The sequence below is a fragment of the Hipposideros armiger genome, unplaced genomic scaffold (genome assembly GCF_001890085.2).
Source record: "Hipposideros armiger isolate ML-2016 unplaced genomic scaffold, ASM189008v1 scaffold_115, whole genome shotgun sequence".
Taxonomy (NCBI): Eukaryota; Metazoa; Chordata; class Mammalia; order Chiroptera; family Hipposideridae; genus Hipposideros; species Hipposideros armiger.
In genome coordinates this window covers 944,271-949,262 of record NW_017731465.1, presented here as the reverse complement: position 1 = coordinate 949,262, position 4,992 = coordinate 944,271, and the positions used below count along the sequence as shown (strand labels likewise).

General features: G+C 43.6%; 1 protein-coding gene across 35 annotated transcripts in view; it reads right to left on the bottom strand.

The window, feature by feature from the left end:
* ADGRL2 (adhesion G protein-coupled receptor L2) overlaps positions 1-4,992 on the bottom strand; it is a 396,395-nt gene that overhangs the window by 197,693 nt on the left and 193,710 nt on the right. Inside the window, exon 1 of one of the 35 annotated variants that reach the window (XM_019647709.1) lies at positions 2,640-2,751. The exons of 33 other annotated variants lie outside the window; for them this stretch is intronic. The gene's annotated coding sequence lies outside the window, so the exon portion shown is untranslated. Of the gene's footprint in view, positions 1-2,530; positions 2,618-2,639; positions 2,752-4,992 lie in introns of those variants that run through there. One more of the 35 variants, XM_019647710.1, reaches the window with a different exon arrangement.

The following is a 4,992-nucleotide window of genomic DNA, read 5'->3' as shown; positions in this document are numbered from 1 at the left end:
CAAGATTTCTATTATTTTATAGACTCATGAAAAGTCTTTCTTTCCCATTTTATTAATATAACGAAGTGTAGGCCCTAGAAAAGTATTAAGTTAGTAGGAAAAGCTTTCTCACTCTCTCTTCCACGGAAGGGACCCCAAAAGACAGGCAACAGTGACTATCATAAAATAAAAGGTCACCCTTTTTCGAGGAACAAACCATTTATCAATAGAAAATAATTGTCTTGCTATTTGCAAGGGCTCCACAGCAATAGACAATGTTTTTCGCTCACATAATTACAAAACAGTAAAAGTTCAGAAACACAGCCTGAATCCACCTCCCCATTTTTACCCTTTACAATTCTCATTGCCCTTTGGGCCTCCGCTTGGAAGCAAATAGAAGACAGGCTGAAGTTTTCTCAATTGAGCTGAAGCTAAGAAACCTTTGATATGCTAATAGTCCCCTTCAAACGGTAAGAATTCACACTTGCATTAATTCAAACAATTTGTGCAGAATGATGTGAAATGGCACCTCTTTTAGACGCAAGCAACAAAAGGAGAGAATCGGAATGTCTGAAGAAACTAAACAACAGAACATTTGTTCTGCAGTATTCTCTCTACCATGCATAAATTTACAGAGGATGGAAGGAGGGACAACAAAAAGTTCCGTAACACACCTGAACAGAAGACTTTCTTTATGAAAGGTCTCTCAAGTAGTATAAAGATACTAAATTTAAAGTTACAAAGTTACCTTTTACCTGGGTCAAGAGTCCCACCAGTTTGGAACGTTGCCAAAGACACCACACAAACGAATCTATTTTTCTGCTATGAATGCATATTGACTCCTTACTGCCCACCTTTTAAGGTTCGCCCAAGATCAAACCTGATTTAGTAAGAGACATCACAACAGGCAATTTACCACATGGATGTGACTTTTCTTCACTAAGCAACTGGAGTTAAGTAAAGAGCGAACTCGATGGGGCCAGTTCCAGACACAAACACTGACAGGGAAATGAATGAACCAACCACGTCCGTTAAAGATACGCCTCTGGAAAGGGGAAGAGAGGAGAAGTGCACACACAGTAAAGACTGCAAAAGAAAATTTACGAATTGGGGGTGGGGGCGGGGAGGAGAGTGCCTTAGAACCTGGTCTTTGTAACGGGAAACATATGGTTGGTGGCTGCGGCTCAGTCCCTCGCAGGCTGCTTGGAGAAGCTGCTAAGCAGCCTGACACCTTTCAAGAAACAGGAGGAAAACATTTCCTCGGTCTGAATCCGAGACTACAGTTTGCATCAGGAAGAACGAAATGAAGAGGCCAGGGAAGGGGGAAAGGATGAGGGGGGAGGAGTCCACAGAAGATGGGGAAAGAAGACGGACGCCCCAGGACTTGTCCCTCCAACTATGCTTTTAGAGGACAGAGCAAACGGAGAATAAAAAAATATATTAAAGACATACGTTCCTTAGCCTCCACTCAGCGACACTTGGGCACAAAGTAAAGCTTCCAGCGATTTCCCCTAACCCAAACCCCGGCGTTCGGCGAAAGGAACAAACTTTCCTGATCCCAAGCGAAGTAGTCCTAGCAGGCGTGCTTCCCCACTGCTGGGGCGCTTTTGTCGCTTCACTAGCCCTCGTCTCTCCACCAGAGGGGTCGGGTCGCCCCAGCCAATCAACAAGCCCACGCTCGGTTAGCCCCGGGGTCTCCCCTCTCCTGGCGCTCCTCCCACGCCTTTTTCTCCCCGCCGCTCCCCACCCGGCACCCTATCCTACTAACCAGGCTTCCTGAGGCTCCCAGACGCACAGTCACCCCAGGAGCCCACACCCCGTAACTTCTCCTGCAGGCCCAGCGCGGCCCGCTGCTGCCCTCTCACTGCGGGCCCGGGAGGCTCTCTGCCCTCCCCCGGGGCCCACCGGGGCTCGGCCCCGCCACCCTCCCGCCCCGCCTGGCCGTCCCTAATCGTTGCCAGCCCCAGCGCCGGGTCGGCCACATCTGGCTGCGCTTTGCTGTCATCCTCGCCTCTCCACACCAACCTAACCGCCAACAAGAAGAAACAACAACCCGCAACAACTCAGCCCAGCCCTCCCCCACCGTCCATTTCCCCTGAACTCGCTCCTAGCTCTCTGCCTCTCCGCTCCACTTCCAGCCCGGGATGGGTCTGCAGGAGGGCGGGGGTGGCGGGGGACAGGACCCCGCACCCGGAGCAGAGCAGCCCAGCCGTGGGCGCGCCTCACGTCCACCCCTCCCCAAGCGCTGGGAAAGGGCGAACGGATCCTTCCTACCCAAGCTTTCCGAAAACCAAAATATGCACAACGCAATCATGCTCCCCTCTGCCCCGGGCCTCCTCCCCCCCGCTCCCCCACCTCCCGCAACTAGACTGATGCCTTGAGAACCACACAACAGCTCTCCTGGAGAAGGAGCAGCAGGCTGGACGGGGCTGGGAGTTCTGCTTATCGATTTCCGAGGAGAGGGGCGGGCGGGGGAGGGGGCGAGCAGCCCGAGCGAGCGCGGGTCTCCCCCTTGGTCCGGCCGAACACAAACAGCCGAGCCCCAACTCACCCGCGGCTTCCCTCCACCTCCAACACTCAACCCCCGGGCAGGAGGCGCAAAGCAAACAGGTCTCCCCAGCCAGGCACAGAGGCACATTGTTCGTTCCTGCGGCTCTTACCTCGGTCTGCGAGCGCGCCCCGGGGGCGGGCCGTCTGGCGCGGGGGCCGAGAGGGGAGAGGCGCAGAGCGCAGCGGCGAACCCGGCCGGCGAGGGCCGAGGCCGGCCGTGAGCTGCTCGCCNCAAGACCTATATAGCAAACTCAAAATACCATGCTGAAGTCCTGGATAAAATTTAGAAATTGCAGGTCCTAGTTATAGTTACTACTTTAAAAGTTATCACCCTAGGTCAAGAAAAATGTCAGTTATTTTAGGACTCTAATTTCCTAATTCCAATAATTAACTCTCTAAGTTAAATTAACTCCCATTTCTCTTAACCTTTTTCTTAAAGCATTAAAAAATAATAATCACTACTTGACCAATATTGAGTAGCAAAAAGATTTCAGAAAATAGTCTCAATTTTTCTGATAACATCAAGTCTAATTACAGTAATCTTGGTGATTAAATACTTTTCAACCTTTCAACCTTTAATCAAGAATTATTTGAAGAGATGAATATTTGGGTGGGTCTCTGGACTAATTAGTGTTATGTAAGAAAGAAGTTAAGCTATAGTTTTAATCGATCTTGAAAACAGAAATGTTTTAATCTTTCTTGAAAATAGTTACAAAACACTTATCTATTTAGGTAACATGAACTAATGTGTAAACAAATTACCTTGGGAACTGATATGACCAAAATGTAAACAGGATTTCAAGTCCTTTTCAACTCTTTTTCAATTCTAGCAGCAAAAGTTGCTACTTTTAACACTGCATCAAAATCATCAATTTGCACTTTTTAGCCAGGCATTTTTGCAAATAATTTGAACTTTTTTATAATTATGCATTTCATTTCTAAAATTTACAACTTTGAAAATAATTCCACTTTTATTTTATAAGAACCTTTTCTGCAGAAAAGCAGATGTCAAATATGTACCTCTCCTTCAAGACCAGAATCAGATACAGTGAACATCAAGAGACAAAATGTAGTAATATGAAGAAACTTTTTGTAAAAATTATAATCCTATGAGACACTAAATTCTTCAAATTTCTAAAACTGTATTTCATTCCTAATCTAAGTACAATTGATCTGCGCTGTTAAATAAAACATCAGCAATTGGTCAAGCGGTGTGGATTCTTATTAAAATGAAGACAGATTTCTTTCAGGTACAAGTGTGTTTAGCCCATACCTTAGAATATACTGTAATGCACTCATACTACACCTGTCAATAAACTGTTACTTGAACAAGTATTTACTAGAGTCAGGTCAAATAAATATTTTGATAGAAAACAGCAATAATATTTTATTAGTATGGTGTACAAATTTCTAGTTACCTCCTGACCTTCCCACATCTCAATCTCAGCTCACATATTCCTATATTACTGAAGACATTAAAATATTATTTTAAATATTTTCCCGAAACACAGAAAGCTTCAATAATTATTATCTAATAGAGATCTAACCCTAAGTAAGCCTTGGTTTTAAAGCTCTCCTCTTGCTCAATTTAAGAAAGGAAACGCCCAGAAGCTTGGTGTTAACATTTCTGCTGATTGTGAAAATGCAGCAATAAAAACAACTGCTTGTCTAAAATTAAGACTTCTAATACTCCATGTGAGATCCATATGTTTATGTTAGTTTTTATAACATTTGGAAGTTTTGTTGTCTGCTTTGATGTTCGTCCATTAATAAAGCAGAGAATCAAAAGCCTGGAAAAAAATTAATTTATTGGAAATTCTCAAGTCCAAACCTGAAGTAATTGGTTTGTTCTACCCCACATGATTCAATATTCTGATTTCCCCAAATACCTGCTCCCAGAGCTACCTCCCATTCCTAAATTCGTTTTCTGTTGCCAACATACAGTAACCCACAGTGATTGAAAATGGCAGCTGAAGTGCTTCTACAACACATTAATTTTTCTCTAAGTAGTCCAATTTTGTCATCTAAATGTTGAAAAATCTTTTCACTGCATTTTACACCTTTAAAGATTTGCTGCATTCAGGATCACCATCATGTAAAATGAAGAGCAAGGTTTTCAAGACAATTTTTAGATTATCACTAATAGCTCTGGGATAATGTGTTTTCTTTATAGCACTCTGCATTCAAAGAAAACTAGTTAACTTAAGTGCAATAATAGCAACTACATCAATGTGGGCTTTCTTACCTCAATAGTACTTCTTAGACAACTGAAGACAAACTATCATAAAATGGTTTCAGGGTAATGATATACAACTTGAATGCCACTAAAAATACCTTAGTCTGAAAAAAAAATTAATCTATTAAGCTGAAGCCTAAAAATGTTAGGCAGTTAATATTATTTTTCCTCAAAAATTGTTCATTGAGTTAATTTTCACTATTAAAATAAAAACAAGGAGTTCAGCA